We start from the raw sequence: 17837 nt of genomic DNA, 5'->3' as shown, positions 1-17837 counted from the left end.
GCTTCACGTCGGGCACCGGATCACCAACCAGCGACACGGACTCGTCCGCCGATGGGAGCTCCCTTGTGGTGGCGACACCATCTGTGCCCCACACTTCTACAGGTACAGCCGCCACCTCCCCTACCAGCACCGCCCTCCCAGCAGCCCCTCAGCGTTCGCCCCGTGCCCGCTCAGCCAGGAGGGTGGGCATCACCTTTGCCCCAGGCACCTCAGGCCCTGCCCCTGTCACCCCTGCTGCCCTCAGTGAGGAGGCCATTGACCTCCTCAGGTCACTCACTGTTGGGCAGTCTACCATTGTGAATGCCATCCAGGGTGTAGAAAGGGAGTTGCAACACGGTAATGCATTCCTGGAGGGCATTCATTCTGGTCAGGCTGCCCTTCATCGAACCCTGCAATCTTTGGCCTCAGCACTGATGGCAGCCATTGTCCCTGTGTCTAGCCTCCCCCCTCAAACTTCCTCTACCCAGACCCAGTCCCCTGTACCCAAGCCTATCCCAAGCACACCAACAGACAAGCATGCACACACCTCAACACACAAAAGTAGCTCAGGCAAACATAGGCACCACACATCCCACAGGCACTCACACAAGCATCACCCACATACAGACACAGCAACATCCACTGCCTCCACTGTGTCCCCCTCCTCATCATCTCCCTCCCAGTGTCGTCTACACTCTCAAATGCATGCACTACATCTACAGGCACTAGGACTCGCACCAGAAAACCCAGCACCACACCCCGCTCACCTGCACTCACCACCCCCACTCCCATTTACACGTCCCCTGTGTCCTCTCCCAGTGTGTCTGTGACGCCCCCTCCCAAAGTACACAAACGCAGGCACCCACACACCCAACATCCATCCACCTCACGACAGCCTCCAGTACCTGCACCTGCACCCAAAACACCTAAAGTGACACTTCCTACAACCACCTCCTCTTCCTCCACTCCCAGGCCCCCTCCAGCGACCCATCCCAGTGTTCGTCATAAACTCTCCCTCAGCAACGTTGACCTCTTTGCCCCCATCCCCACCCCTCCAATTCATAAGACCTGTAGTAGCGCCTCAGCCAAAAAGACTCCAGTACCAGTGGTGTGTGTTACAGGTGTGTGGAGTGCACCGGCCACCAGGGCAGGCAGTGTGACACGGAGCCAAAGCACTGCCAGTCCACCCCCTGTAAAGCATCTAAAGTTGGAAAGTGGCCGACGGGACAGGGTGAAGACTCCGGGTGGCAAAACTGCTCACAAGGGTCCCAGGGGGATTGCAGAGTGAGCTGTGACTCCTCCAAAGGTGGTGAAGGGCCAGAGGTAGTCTGCACAGTCTGGTGAGAGCAGCACGGCGGAGAAGGGCGCCATCCTCCCCGGCGGCTGGGACGCCACCGCCAGAGTCACTGCCCAGGAGGGCACGAGTATCGTCACTGGTCAGGAGACCACCGCCAGAGTCATTGCCCAGGAGGGCACGTGTATCGTCACTGGTCAGGAGACCACCACCAGAGTCACTGCTCAGGAGGGCACGAGTATCGTCACCACCGCCAGAGTCACTGCCCAGGAGGGCACGAGTATCGTCACTGGTCAGGAGACCACCGCCAGAGTCATTGCCCAGGAGGGCACGAGAATCGTCACTGGTCAGGAGACCACCGCCGGAGTCAGTGTCCAGGAGGGCCCCGGCTGCCACAGCCCCGCTGGAAAATGAGGGACCGTCATGCCACACACCAATGCACAGGTCAGAGCCCGCCATGGCAAAGACCCGCTGAACAAGGGAATCACCGCCATGGTGAAGACCGCTGAACAGGGCACAGTACCGCTGAACAGGGCAGAGAACCGCTGAACAGGGCAGAGCCCGCCATGGCAAAGCCCCGCTGAACAAGGGAATCACCGCTATGGTGAAGACCGCTGAACAGGGCACAGCACCGCTGAACAGGGCAGAGAACCGCTGAACAGATCAGAGCCCGCCATGGCAAAGCCCCGCTGAACAAGGGAATCACCGCCATGGTGAAGACCGCTGAACAGGGCACAGCACCGCTGAACAGGGCCGAGAACCGCTGAACAGATCAGGGACCGCCATGGCAAAGCACCGCTGAACAAGGAAACACCGCCACATCAAGCATCGTTATCCCATGTACAGCTGGGACTGTGACGGTACAGGAACCGTCACAGGGAGCTAAATGCAGTGTGGGCACCATTCCCCCTCCAGAACCAGTGGAGACTGTTATCCACTTGAGAGACTGTGGCTTTGCACTCCCCAGGATTGTTCAGTGGGCAAACCACCCACTGTAGAGACTTGAGAGACTGTGGCTTTTCACTCCCCAGGATGGTACAGTGGGCAAACCACCCACCGTAGAGACTTGAGAGACTGTGACTTTGCACTCCCCAGGATACATCAATGGGCATGGAGCCCTGTCGTGGATCTGGCGTGGTGCTGTAATCCGGCTGAGGTGCCCCCCCTCTTCCCTTCCCCCTGAGGTGCCTGTTGTATTTCTATCTGATGCCCCAGCAGTGTTCTCTCCGTTTGTGGTCAGGTATCGTATATGGGCCTCGCCCATGCATTCTTGGACCAGTGGTGCACGGACATTGATATGTGCATACCTGCACTGCTTCTCGTAATGTATATACTTTTGAATGTGTATATATATATATATATATATCTGTATATATTTGGTAACTGTATTTTGATACATTACAATTTATCGACTGATTTCCTTTTGTTTTTGCATTCTTCCGGGGGGGGGGGGGGTTGTGGGTTGTTACTATGATGTTTTGACATGCATAGGTGTGTGTGTTTTACTGTACGAGGGTGGGGATGTTTCGTGTGTGTCCCCCTGACTTTTGCCTCCCCCCTCCCCTATGTCGTAGGTGCAGTACTCACCGTTGTTTTCGCCGCCGCCGTTGCTGGTGTTCATAAATGAGCATGAAGACAACGGCAGGTAGGATTTGTAATTCTGGCTCCATGGTGTCCTCCGTCCTCGTGGAGTGTGCAGAAGGTGAGCGTTTTCCCATTGCAAAAGCTGTTTCCGCCGTGTTTTTATCCACGGTGAATCCGCCCCGGAAAAGGTGGCGGATTGGCGGGTTGTGATACTGTGGGCGGTACATTGTCTTCCGTCTGTCTGTTGGCGGTGACCGCCGCGCTGCTTGTCTGTACCGCCGTGGCGGTCGGAGTGTTAAAGTGGCTATCAATATTGGCGGTTTCCGCCACGGTCATGATTCCCTTTTTTTGTCCGCCGGCCTGTTTGCGGTATTACCGCAGCTTTAACACCGTCCGCCAGGGTTGTAATGACCCCCTATGTCTCTACCAGATAAGGTGTTAACGAAGGTAAGTAACTTGTCCATCTGGTACAGACTTCTAGTTGCAGATTCCTTACCTTAGAATAGATACCTAAGCAATACCATCCCCGGAGCTGGGTCTGCGAACCAAGATCATTCTAGGAAGTATTGCAGGACTGAATGGACAAAGTACCTGAGCCTTTGGACCAGACTGTCCAGGCAGTAGTGTTTAGTGAACCTGTGCAGTGCATCCCACATTGCTGCCTGACAGAAGTCCACGTTTGAAACTCTGCGTGCTAATGCAATGGCTGCAGCCATCACGCTGGAAGAGTGAGCATGCAAACCCTCCGGGGTTTGCTGATTAGCCAATGCGTACCAGATTCTAATGCAGAGAACGACCCATCTAAAGATGGTTATCTTCTGCACTGCCCAACTGAACAAAGACTTGCTCATTCGCAGGTACAGTCAAGGTAGAACGCCAACACTCTTTTTTGGGTACAGGCGGTGAAGTCTCTCCTCTTCCTTAGAAGGATGAGGGGTTGCATTAAAAGTAGGCAAGGTGAGGGATTGGCCTACATTAAAGGGTGTGGGCAACTTTGGCGTAAAGGAAGCCCTGGTGCAAAGCACCCCTTTGGCAGGACAGATGGAAAGGTAGGGTGGCTTAGATGACAATACCTGCAGTTCACTCACCCTGTGGGCAGATGTAATGGCCACAAGGAAGGCTGTTTTTAACGTCAGAAGCCAGAGAAGACAACTGTGGAGTGGCTCAAAAAGAGCACACATTAAGAAGGTAAGAACCAAATTCAAATCCCATTGGGGAATTATGACTGATGATGGAGAAAACATATGGGTAAGACTCTTGAGAAACTTACAGACTATAGGAGACTTAAACAAAGAGGGTTGATCAGGTCATCTCTGATGCAGAGATGGCGGACAAATAACCTTTGAGGGTGCCCAAAGCAAAGGCCTGCTGGGCCAAAGAAATTATAAACAGGAGGACCTCAGAAAGAGGGGCAGAGAGGGGAGTCAACAGACTTGTCTGTGCACCATGCCACAAATTTGTTCCATCAACAGGCATGTACCGTTTTGGTGCCAAGATAACATTCCAGACTTTGTGGGGAAGGTCAAAATGTGTCAACTGCCGCCATGCTGCTCAATCTCCACGCAAGAAGGTGGAGACTGGACAGGTTCAGGTGGAGAGCCCTCCCCTGCTGCTGCAACAGAAGATCCTCCCAAAGGGGTAGACTCATCAGAGGATCGATGGCCATGCTCAATAGCTTGGGAAACCAGACTCTTCATCCCCAATCCAGAGCCACAAGGATTACTTGGGCACGGTTGTTCTTGATCTTCTTTATAACTCTGGTCAGAAGTGATATGGGCGTTTGGGTGTACAATATGCCTGAGCTCCACCCAAGTCGAAAAGTGTCGCCAAGCGAGTGCCGCCTTGTAAACTCTAATGGACAAAACTGCTGACAATGCACATTCTCTGCGGAGGCGAACAGATCTAACCAAGGCTCTTCCCACTGCTGAAAGAGACCTTTGCCCAACTCCAGAGGGAGACACCATTTGTGATTGACCAGGCATTGTCGGCTGAGTTAATCCACTCTGGCATTTAAGAGAGCCCACCAGGTGTTGAACCACCAGGGAAATGCCCTGATGTTTCAGCCATGTCCAGAGGTGCAGAGCCTCCTGGCAAAGGGTTCACAACCCCACCACTCACTGCTCGTCACAGTACCACATGGTGGTGGTGCTGTCAATGAACACCTGCACTACTCTCCCTTTGAAAGAGGGAAGGGATGCTTTCAATGCCAGTCTGATCGCCCTGAGCTCCAAAATATTGATGTGAAGTCCAGACTCTGCCAGAGACCAGGCGCCTCTGATCTCCACCTCTCCCATGTGGCCGCCCCAGCCTACGAGTGACGCATCTGTCACTACTATCAGATCTCGTTGGGGAAGGGAAAGGGATCTGCCTCTGTAGGAAAGTACCATCTTGCCTGGCATGTTACCCCCATTTTTCACTGTATATATGTTGTTTTAGTTGTATGTGTCACTGGGACCCTGGTAACCCAGGGCCCCAGTGCTCTTAAGTGTGCCTGAATGTGTTACCTGTGTAGTGACTAACTGTCTCACTGAGGCTCTGCTAATCAGAACCTCAGTGGTTATGCTCTCTCATTTCTTTCCAAATTGTCACTAACAGGCTAGTGACCATTTTTACCAATTTACATTGGCTTACTGGAACACCCTTATAATTCCCTAGTATATGGTACTGAGGTACCCAGGGTATTGGGGTTCCAGGAGATCCCTATGGGCTGCAGCATTTCTTTTGCCACCCATAGGGAGCTCTGACAATTCTTACACAGGCCTGCCACTGCAGCCTGAGTGAAATAACGTCCACGTTATTTCACAGCCATTTTTCACTGCACTTAAGTAACTTATAAGTCACCTATATGTCTAACCTTTACCTGGTAAAGGTTAGGTGGAAAGTTACTTAGGGTGAGGGCACCCTGGCACTAGCCAAGGTGCCCCCACATTGTTCAGAGCCAATTCCCTGAACTTTGTGAGTGCGGGGACACCATTACACGCGTGCACTACATATAGGTCACTACCTATATGTAGCTTCACAATGGTAACTCCGAATATGGCCATGTAACATGTCTATGATCATGGAATTGCCCCCTCTATGCCATCCTGGCATAGTTGGCACAATCCCATGATCCCAGCGGTCTGTAGCACAGACCCTGGTACTGCCAAACTGCCCTTCCTGGGGTTTCACTGCAGCTGCTGCTGCTGCCAACCCCTCAGACAGGCATCTGCCCTCCTGGGGTCCAGCCAGGCCTGGCCCAGGATGGCAGAACAAAGAACTTCCTCTGAGAGAGGGTGTTACACCCTCTCCCTTTGGAAAATGGTGTGAAGGCAGGGGAGGAGTAGCCTCCCCCAGCCTCTGGAAATGCTTTGTTGGGCACAGATGTGCCCAATTCTGCATAAGCCAGTCTACACCGGTTCAGGGGACCCCTTAGCCCTGCTCTGGCGCGAAACTGGACAAAGGAAAGGGGAGTGACCACTCCCCTGACCTGCACCTCCCCTGGGAGGTGTCCAGCGCTCCTCCAGTGTGCTCCAGACCTCTGCCATCTTGGAAACAGAGGTGCTGCTGGCACACTGGACTGCTCTGAGTGGCCAGTGCCACCAGGTGACGTCAGAGACTCCTTGTGATAGGCTCCTTCAGGTGTTGCTAGCCTATCCTCTCTCCTAGGTAGCCAAACCCTCTTTTCTGGCTATTTAGGGTCTCTGGGGAAACTTTAGATAACGAATGCAAGAGCTCATCCGAGTTCCTCTGCATCTCTCTCTTCACCTTCTGCCAAGGAATCGACTGCTGACCGCGCTGGAAGCCTGCAAACCTGCAACATAGTAGCAAAGACGACTACTGCAACTCTGTAACGCTGATCCTGCCGCCTTCTCGACTGTTTTCCTGCTTGTGCATGCTGTGGGGGTAGTCTGCCTCCTCTCTGCACCAGAAGCTCCGAAGAAATCTCCTGTGGGTCGACGGAATCTTCCCCCTGCAACCGCAGGCACCAAAAAGCTGCATTACCGGTCCCTTGGGTCTCCTCTCAGCACGACGAGCGAGGTCCCTCGAATCCAGCGACTCTATCCAAGTGACCCCCACAGTCCAGTGACTCTTCAGTCCAAGTTTGGTGGAGGTAAGTCCTTGCCTCACCTCGCTGGGCTGCATTGCTGGGAACCGCGACTTTTGCAGCTACTCCGGCCCCTGTGCACTTCCGGCGGAAATCCTTTGTGCACAGCCAAGCTTGGGTCCACAGCACTCTAACCTGCATTGCACGACTTTCTAAGTTGGTCTCCGGCGACGTGGGACTCCTTTGTGCAACTTCGGCGAGCACCGTTTCACGCATCCTCGTAGTGCCTGTTTCTGGCACTTCTCCGGGTGCTACCGGCTTCAGAGACGGCTCCTTGTCTTGCTCGACGTCCCCTCTCTCTGCTGGTCCAATTTGCGACCTCCTGGTCCCTCCTGGGCCTCAGCAGCGTCCAAAAACGCTAACCGCACGATTTGCAGCTAGCAAGTCTTGTTGGCGTTCTTTCGGCGGGAAAACACTTCTGCCCGACTCTCCACGGCGAGAGGGATCCGTCCACCGAAGGGGAAGTCTCTAGCCCTTTTCGTTCCTGCAGAAACCTCAGCTTCTTCTGTCCAGTAGAAGCTTCTTTGCACCCGCAGCTGGCATTTCCTGGGCATTTGCCCATCTCCGACTTGCTTGTGACTTTTGGACTTGGTCCCCTTGTTCCGCAGGTACCCTAGATTGGAAATCCACAGTTGTTGCATTGCTGGTTTGTGTCTTTCCTGCATTATTCCTCTAACACGACATCTTTGTCCATAGGGGAACTTTAGTGCACTTTGCACTCACTTTTCAGGGTCTTGGGGAGGGTTATTTTTCTAACTCTCACTATTTTCTAATAGTCCCAGCGACCCTCTACAAGGTCACATAGGTTTGGGGTCCATTCGTGGTTCGCATTCCACTTTTGGAGTATATGGTTTGTGTTGCCCCTATCCCTATGTTTCCCCATTGCATCCTATTGTAACTATACATTGTTTGCACTGTTTTCTAAGACTATACTGCATATTTTTGCTATTGTGTATATATATCTTGTGTATATTTCCTATCCTCTCACTGAGGGTACACTCGAAGATACTTTGGCATATTGTCATAAAAATAAAGTACCTTTATTTTTAGTATAACTGTGTATTGTGTTTTCTTATGATATTGTGCATATGACACTAAGTGGTACTGTAGTAGCTTCACACGTCTCCTAGTTCAGCCTAAGCTGCTCTGCTAAGCTACCATTATCTATCAGCCTAAGCTGCTAGACACCCTATACACTAATAAGGGATAACTGGGCCTGGTGCAAGGTGCAAGTACCCCTTGGTACTCACTACAAGGCAGTCCAGCCTCCTACATTGGTGGCAGCGGTGGGATAAGTGCTTTGAGACTACTTACCACTCTTGTCATTGTACTTTTCATAAGAGAAAAATATACAAAACAAGGTCAGTGTATATACACATAGCCAAAAAGTTTTGCATTTCCTCTTTTCACTCTTTTCTAAGTGCTGAAAAGTACTTCTAACTTTCTAAAAAGTTCTAAAAAGTTTAAAAAGTTTTTTTCTCTGTCTTTCTAAAAGCTCTGACAAACTTTTTATATTTTACTATCACTTTAACTCTCTCTAAAAAATGTCTGGCACAGGCCAAAATGTTGATCTGTCCAAACTTGCATATGATCACCTTAGCTGGAAAGGAGCAAGGAATCTCTGCATAGAGAGAGGTTTGAGTGTAGGGAAGAATCCTTCCTTAGAACTGTTAATTAACATGCTTAGAGTACAGGATAAGGCCCTAAGTGCCCAATCTGTAGAAAAAGTAGCTAATGGTTCTCAATCAGATCCAGGGACTCCCCCAGGAAAAGATTCAGGAAAGAAACTTCCTAGCCTGCCCATTACCAGACAGTCTAGCATAGTTGGTAATGATGATGAGCCACACCATATAAATAGTGTTGTCTCACATCATAGCAAAAGCATTTATTCTCACCATACTGGTAGTGATGTTTCTGTTAGCCAAGCTGTTAGGGTGGCTTCTGTAAGGGACAGGTCTCCTTCTGTCCATTCTCACCATACTTCTGTTTCAAAGCATGTCCCTCCCACCCACCCTGATGACAGATTGTTAGAAAGGGAGCTCAATAGATTGAGAGTGGAACAAACCAGACTGAAGCTCAAGAAGCAACAGCTGGATTTGGATAGACAGACTTTAGAAGTAGAGAAGGAGAGACAGAAACTGGGTTTAGAAACCCATGGTGGCAGCAGCAGTATTCCCCATAGTCATCCTGCAAAAGAGCATGATTCCAGGAATCTGCACAAGATAGTTCCCCCTTATAAGGAGGGGGATGACATTAACAAGTGGTTTGCTGCACTTGAGAGGGCCTGTGTTGTACAGGATGTCCCTCAAAGGCAGTGGGCTGCTATCCTATGGCTATCATTTAGTGGAAAAGGTAGGGATAGGCTCCTTACTGTGAAAGAAAATGATGCTAATAATTTCCAAGTTCTTAAGAATGCACTCCTGGATGGTTATGGCTTAACCACTGAACAGTACAGGATAAAGTTCAGAGAGACCAAAAAGGAGTCTTCACAAGACTGGGTTGATTTCATTGACCATTCAGTGAAGGCCTTGGAGGGGTGGTTACATGGCAGTAAAGTTACTGATTATGACAGCCTGTATAACTTGATCCTGAGAGAGCATATTCTTAATAATTGTGTGTCTGATTTGTTGCACCAGTACTTGGTGGACTCTGATCTGACCTCTCCCCAAGAATTGGGAAAGAAGGCAGACAAATGGGTCAGAACAAGGGTGAACAGAAAAGTTCATACAGGGGGTGACAAAGATGGCAACAAAAAGAAGGATGGTAAGTCTTCTGACAAGGGTGGGGACAAATCTAAAAATGAGTCTTCATCAGGGCCACAAAAACACTCTGGTGAGGGTGGTGGGCCCAAATCCTCTTTTAATCAGAACAAGGAAAAGAAACCATGGTGCTATTTATGTAAAATAAAAGGCCATTGGACAACAGTTCCCAGTTGTCCAAAGAAAAGCACCAAGCCTCCTACCACTACAACCCATACTGCTACACCTAGTGTCCCTACTAATAGCAGTGGTGGTGGGAGCAAACCTACTAATAGCCAATCCAAGGGAGTAGCTGGGCTCACTATTGGTAACTTAGTTGGGGTTGGCCTTGTTAGGGAGGCCACAGAGGCTGTGTTAGTCTCTGAGGGGGCTATTGATTTAGCCACCTTAGTTGCTTGTCCCCTTAATATGGATAAGTGCAAGCAGCTACCCCTAATAAATGGTGTTGAGGTTCAGGCCTACAGGGACACTGGTGCCAGTGTGACTATGGTCATAGAGAAACTGGTCCACCCTGAACAACACCTACTTGGTCACCAGTACCAAGTAACCGATGCTCACAACAACACACTTAGCCACCCCATGGCTGTTGTAAATCTCAACTGGGGGGGGGGGTTACTGGTCCAAAGAAAGTTGTGGTAGCTTCAGAATTACCTGTAGACTGTCTATTAGGGAATGATTTGGAGACATCAGCTTGGTCAGATGTGGAGTTGGAGGCTAATGCAGCAATGCTGGGCATCCCAGGGCATATTTTTGCTTTGACAAGGGCTCAGGCCAAAAAGCAAAAAGGACAGGGAAGCTTGGATCCTGGAACAATGGACCAAGTGCTCCCTAAAGCTAGGGCTAGTAGAAGCAAACCACTTCCTACTATCCCTCCCTCTACAGTGGATTCTACTTCTGAGGAAGAAGAATTCCCTCCCTGTGCAGAACCTACACCAGAGGAGCTGGAAGCAGACACTGCTGAGCTTTTGGGTGAAGGGGGGCCTGCTAGAGAGGAGCTGAGTGTGGCACAGCAAACCTGTCCCACATTAGAGGGTCTCAGACAGCAAGCTGTCAAACAGGCTAACGGGGATGTCAGTGACTCTCACAGAGTTTACTGGGAGGACAACCTCTTGTACACTGAGCATAGGGATCCTAAACCTGGAGCTGCCAGGAGATTAGTGATTCCTCAGGAGTACAGAAAGTTCCTCCTAACCCTGGCACATGACATTCCCCTAGCTGGGCACCTGGGTCAAATGAAAACTTGGGACAGACTGGTTCCATTGTTTCATTGGCCTAGGATGTCTGAGGACACAAAGGAATTTTGTAAGTCCTGTGAAACCTGTCAAGCCAGTGGCAAGACAGGTGGCACCCCAAAGGCACCCCTTATTCCACTGCCTGTGGTTGGGGTTCCCTTTGAAAGGGTAGGGGTTGACATAGTTGGCCCCCTTGACCCTCCTACTGCTTCAGGCAATAGATTTATCTTGGTGGTAGTGGACCATGCCACAAGATATCCTGAAGCTATTCCTTTAAGGACCACTACAGCACCTGCAGTGGCAAAGGCCCTCCTGGGAATATTTTCCAGGGTGGGCTTCCCAAAGGAAGTAGTATCAGACAGGGGAAGCAATTTCATGTCTGCATACTTAAAGGCCATGTGGAAGGAGTGTGGTGTAACGTACAAGTTCACTACACCCTATCATCCACAAACAAGTGGACTGGTGGAGAGATTTAATAAAACTCTCAAAGGCATGATTATGGGTCTCCCTGAAAAACTCCGCAGGAGATGGGATATCCTCCTACCATGCCTCCTTTTTGCCTACAGGGAGGTACCCCAGAAAGGAGTGGGCTTCAGCCCCTTTGAACTTCTTTTTGGACACCCTGTTAGGGGTCCACTCACACTTGTAAAGGAGGGTTGGGAACAACCTTTAAAAGCTCCTAAGCAGGATATTGTGGATTATGTACTTGGCCTCAGATCAAGGATGGCTGAGTACATGAAAAAGGCCAGTAAAAACCTTCAGGCCAGCCAAGAGCTCCAGAAGCAATGGCATGATCAGAAGGCTGTTTTGGTTCAGTACCAACCAGGGCAGAAAGTGTGGGTCTTGGAGCCTGTGGCCCCAAGAGCACTCCAAGATAAATGGAGTGGACCCCACACAATTGTTGAAAAGAAGGGAGGAGCCACCTATTTAGTTGACTTAGGCACTGCCAGGAGTCCCCTTAGGGTGCTCCATGTCAACCGCCTGAAACCCTACTATGACAGGGCTGATCTCACCCTGCTCATGGCAACTGATGAGGGACAGGAAGAAGACAGTGATCCTCTACCTGATCTCTTCTCTTCCACAGAACAAGATGCTCTTGTGGAAGGTGTAGTTTTGGCTGATTGTCTTACTGCTGAGCAGAAAGATAATTGCATAAATCTCCTAGATCAATTCTCTGAACTCTTCTCTACTGTGCCAGGTACCACTTCTTGGTGTGAGCACACTATAGATACTGGAGACAGTTTACCTGTCAAAAGTAAGATCTATAGGCAGCCTGACCATGTCAGGGACTGCATAAAGCAAGAGGTCCAGAAAATGTTAGAACTAGGAGTGGTTGAGCACTCCGACAGTCCATGGGCTTCTCCTGTGGTACTGGTACCAAAACCCCATTCCAAAGATGGAAAGAAGGAAATGCGGTTTTGTGTAGACTATAGAGGTCTCAACTTGGTAACCAAAACTGGTGCTCACCCTATACCCAGGGCAGATGAGCTCATAGATACACCGGCATCTGCCAAGTATCTAAGCACTTTTGACTTGACTGCAGGGTATTGGCAGATCAAATTGTCAGAAGATGCTAAACCTAAGACTGCATTTTCAACCATTGGAGGACATTACCAGTTTACTGTAATGCCTTTTGGTTTGAAAAATGCACCTGCCACTTTTCAGAGGTTGGTGAACACAGTCCTGCAAGGGCTGGAAGCTTTCAGTGCAGCATATTTGGACGATATAGCTGTCTTTAGCTCCAGCTGGGATGATCACCTGGTCCACCTATGGAAAGTTTTAGAGGCCCTGCAAAAGGCAGGCCTCACTATCAAGGCTTCAAAGTGCCAGATAGGGCAGGGTAAGGTGGTTTATCTGGGACACCTTGTTGGTGGGGAACAGATTGCACCACTTCAGGGGAAAATCCAAACTATTATTGATTGGGTTCCCCCTACCACTCAGACGAGAGCCTTCCTAGGCCTCACTGGGTATTACAGGAGGTTCATTAAGAACTATGGCTCCATTGCAGCCCCTCTTAATGACCTCACTTCCAAGAAAATGCCTAAAAAGGTATTATGGACAGCAAACTGTCAGAAAGCTTTTGAGGAGCTGAAGCAGGCCATGTGCTCTGCACCTGTCCTGAAAAGCCCTTGTTACTCTAAAAAATTCTATGTCCAAACTGATGCATCTGAATTAGGAGTAGGGGCAGTCCTATCACAACTTAATTCTGAGGGCCAGGATCAACCTGTTGCTTTTATTAGTAGGAGGTTGACCCCTAGAGAAAAGCGTTGGTCTGCCATTGAGAGGGAGGCCTTTGCTGTGGTCTGGGCTCTGAAGAAGTTGAGGCCATACCTGTTTGGCACTCACTTCATTGTCCAGACAGACCACAAACCTCTACTTTGGCTAAAACAAATGAAAGGTGAAAATCCAAAATTGTTGAGGTGGTCCATATCCCTACAGGGAATGGACTATACAGTGGAACATAGACCTGGGAGAAGCCACTCCAATGCAGATGGACTCTCCAGATATTTCCACTTAGACAATGAAGACTCATCAGGTCATGGCTAGTCTTATTGTCCTTCGTTTGGGGGGGGGGTTGTGTAGGAAAGTACCATCTTGCCTGGCATGTTACCCCCATTTTTCACTGTATATATGTTGTTTTAGTTGTATGTGTCACTGGGACCCTGGTAACCCAGGGCCCCAGTGCTCATAAGTGTGCCTGAATGTGTTACCTGTGTAGTGACTAACTGTCTCACTGAGGCTCTGCTAATCAGAACCTCAGTGGTTATGCTCTCTCATTTCTTTCCAAATTGTCACTAACAGGCTAGTGACCATTTTTACCAATTTACATTGGCTTACTGGAACACCCTTATAATTCCCTAGTATATGGTACTGAGGTACCCAGGGTATTGGGGTTCCAGGAGATCCCTATGGGCTGCAGCATTTCTTTTGCCACCCATAGGGAGCTCTGACAATTCTTACACAGGCCTGCCACTGCAGCCTGAGTGAAAAAACGTCCACGTTATTTCACAGCCATTTTTCACTGCACTTAAGTAACTTATAAGTCACCTATATGTCTAACCTTTACCTGGTAAAGGTTAGGTGCAAAGTTACTTAGGGTGAGGGCACCCTGGCACTAGCCAAGGTGCCCCCACATTGTTCAGAGCCAATTCCCTGAACTTTGTGAGTGCGGGGACACCATTACACGTGTGCACTACATATAGGTCACTACCTATATGTAGCTTCACAATGGTAACTCCGAATATGGCCATGTAACATGTCTATGATCATGGAATTGCCCCCTCTATGCCATCCTGGCATAGTTGGTACAATCCCATGATCCCAGTGGTCTGTAGCACAGACCCTGGTACTGCCAAACTGCCCTTCCTGGGGTTTCACTGCAGCTGCTGCTGCTGCCAACCCCTCAGACAGGCATCTGCCCTCCTGGGGTCCAGCCAGGCCTGGCCCAGGATGGCAGAACAAAGAACTTCCTCTGAGAGAGGGTGTTACACCCTCTCCCTTTGGAAAATGGTGTGAAGGCAGGGGAGGAGTAGCCTCCCCCAGCCTCTGGAAATGCTTTGTTGGGCACAGATGTGCCCAATTCTGCATAAGCCAGTCTACACCGGTTCAGGGGACCCCTTAGCCCTGCTCTGGCGCGAAACTGGACAAAGGAAAGGGGAGTGACCACTCCCCTGACCTGCACCTCCCCTGGGAGGTGTCCAGAGCTCCTCCAGTGTGCTCCAGACCTCTGCCATCTTGGAAACAGAGGTGCTGCTGGCACACTGGACTGCTCTGAGTGGCCAGTGCCACCAGGTGACGTCAGAGACTCCTTGTGATAGGCTCCTTCAGGTGTTGCTAGCCTATCCTCTCTCCTAGGTAGCCAAACCCTCTTTTCTGGCTATTTAGGGTCTCTGTCTCTGGGGAAACTTTAGATAACGAATGCAAGAGCTCATCCGAGTTCCTCTGCATCTCTCTCTTCACCTTCTGCCAAGGAATCGACTGCTGACCGCGCTGGAAGCCTGCAAACATGCAACATAGTAGCAAAGACGACTACTGCAACTCTGTAACGCTGATCCTGCCGCCTTCTCGACTGTTTTCCTGCTTGTGCATGCTGTGGGGGTAGTCTGCCTCCTCTCTGCACCAGAAGCTCCGAAGAAATCTCCTGTGGGTCGACGGAATCTTCCCCCTGCAACCGCAGGCACCAAAAAGCTGCATTACCGGTCCCTTGGGTCTCCTCTCAGCACGACGAGCGAGGTCCCTCGAATCCAGCGACTCTGTCCAAGTGACCCCCACAGTCCAGTGACTCTTCAGTCCAAGTTTGGTGGAGGTAAGTCCTTGCCTCACCTCGCTGGGCTGCATTGCTGGGAACCGCGACTTTTGCAGCTACTCCGGCCCCTGTGCACTTCCGGCGGAAATCCTTTGTGCACAGCCAAGCCTGGGTCCACGGCACTCTAACCTGCATTGCACGACTTTCTAAGTTGGTGTCCGGCGACGTGGGACTCCTTTGTGCAACTTCGGCGAGCACCGTTTCACGCATCCTCGTAGTGCCTGTTTCTGGCACTTCTCCGGGTGCTACCGGCTTCAGAGACGGCTCCTTGTCTTGCTCGACGTCCCCTCTCTCTGCTGGTCCAATTTGCGACCTCCTGGTCCCTCCTGGGCCTCAGCAGCGTCCAAAAACGCTAACCGCACGATTTGCAGCTAGCAAGTCTTGTTGGCGTTCTTTCGGCGGGAAAACACTTCTGCCCGACTCTCCACGGCAAGAGGGATCCGTCCACCAAAGGGGAAGTCTCTAGCCCTTTTCGTTCCTGCAGAAACCTCAGCTTCTTCTGTCCAGGAGAAGCTTCTTTGCACCCGCAGCTGGCATTTCCTGGGCATTTGCCCATCTCCGACTTGCTTGTGACTTTTGGACTTGGTCCCCTTGTTCCGCAGGTACCCTAGATTGGAAATCCACAGTTGTTGCATTGCTGGTTTGTGTCTTTCCTGCATTATTCCTCTAACACGACTTCTTTGTCCTTAGGGGAACTTTAGTGCACTTTGCACTCACTTTTCAGGGTCTTGGGGAGGGTTATTTTTCTAACTCTCACTATTTTCTAATAGTCCCCTCTACAAGGTCACATAGGTTTGGGGTCCATTCGTGGTTCGCATTCCACTTTTGGAGTATATGGTTTGTGTTGCCCCTATCCCTATGTTTCCCCATTGCATCCTATTGTAACTATACATTGTCTGCACTGTTTTCTAAGACTATACTGCATATTTTTGCTATTGTGTATATATATCTTGTGTATATTTCCTATCCTCTCACTGAGGGTACACTCTAAGATACTTTGGCATATTGTCATAAAAATAAAGTACCTTTATTTTTAGTATAACTGTGTATTGTGTTTTCTTATGATATTGTGCATATGACACTAAGTGGTACTGTAGTAGCTTCACACGTCTCCTAGTTCAGCCTAAGCTGCTCTGCTAAGCTACCATTATCTATCAGCCTAAGCTGCTAGACACCCTATACACTAATAAGGGATAACTGGGCTTGGTGCAAGGTGCAAGTACCCCTTGGTACTCACTACAAGCCAGTCCAGCCTCCTACAGCCTCTGACCCAATTGCAGTTCAAAAGCCATCACTGCAGATCTTGTGCAGTTCCCTTCAAGATCTGAAGCATGTCGGTGAGATTCCCCTGATGCACCCACTGGATCTTGAGGTTCCACTGCAGAGCCTGCATATGCCACATGGCATGTGCTACCAGTAGGATGCAGGAGGCCATAAGGCCTAGCAGCCACAGATTCACTCTCACCGAAACCCGGGCTGAAACATCGGTATCATAACCTAAAAATCCTGGACTTGCAGCTCGGAAGGATTAGCCCGAAATGCACTGTGTCCAGAACAGCTCCAATAAAAGGGAGTGTCTGAGAGGGAGTCGGGTGTGTCTTCGGCACGTTTATAGTGAACCTTAGCGAATGAAGGAAAGTCTGCCATAGTCTGTAGGAGCGAGTCAACAGCCTGGGACGAGCCCGCCTTCAACAGTCAGTCATTGAGGTAGGGCAGTACTGAACCCTCTGACCTACACAGATGAGCTGTGACCTCTGCCATCACCTTGGTGAACACCTGAGAGGCGCTTGTAAGGCCAAAGGGGAGCACGGTGAACTGAAAATTTCATGGCCTAATATAAACAGCAAGTGATGTCTGTGGGCAGGCAGGATAGGAATATGGAAATAGGCGCCCTGCAAGTCCAACGCTATCATCCAGTCTCCTGGGTATAGGGCAGAGTGAGCATTTTGAACTTCTCCTTCTTGAGGAAGAGATTAAGGGACTAAAGGTCTAGGATAGGGCGGAGGCCCTTGTCTGTTTTGGGCACCAGAAAGTGGCAGGAGAAACAACCACAAACTAGTTCTGGCACAGGGACCCCCTCTTTGGCTTCCTTGGCCAAGAGAGCCATAACCTCCTTGCGGAGAAGTGCCAGGTGATCCTCCGTCATCCGATCGTAGGATGGTGTCATGGAGGAAGGAGTAGCATTGACAGGGAAGGAGTAGCCCCTGTGGGAATTTTCCATAATCCACCTGTCTGACATGATGGACTGTCAGCAGGGCAGACGATAGCGAATCCTGTTTCTGACTGGTTCTTGGTGGGGAAGCGTCAGACTAGGAAGGTTTGGAGGCTGCCGCGCTTGGGTGAGGGGAGTTTCTGGGGTGGGGAGGGAGATGGTCTGTGGACTAGCTAGAGCGCTGGCTCCCTGTTCCATAAGGACGTTGGCTCCCACTTACACAAAAGCTAAGCAGGATGCATGCCACAGTGGCTGAGGGGAACGGACAAGGTTGGGCATCCCTTCTGTAGAAGTGAAAAGTACACTGAGGGGGATGAGGGGCAGCTGCGAGGCCTAAGGATCCGGCCATAGCCCAGAGCTCCATAAATCTTGTGTACACCGAGC

Source organism: Pleurodeles waltl, chromosome 6 (genome assembly GCF_031143425.1).
Source record: "Pleurodeles waltl isolate 20211129_DDA chromosome 6, aPleWal1.hap1.20221129, whole genome shotgun sequence".
Lineage (NCBI taxonomy): Eukaryota > Metazoa > Chordata > Amphibia > Caudata > Salamandridae > Pleurodeles > Pleurodeles waltl.
The sequence above is the reverse complement of the archived record's forward strand: the minus strand, read 5'-3'. Positions refer to the sequence as shown.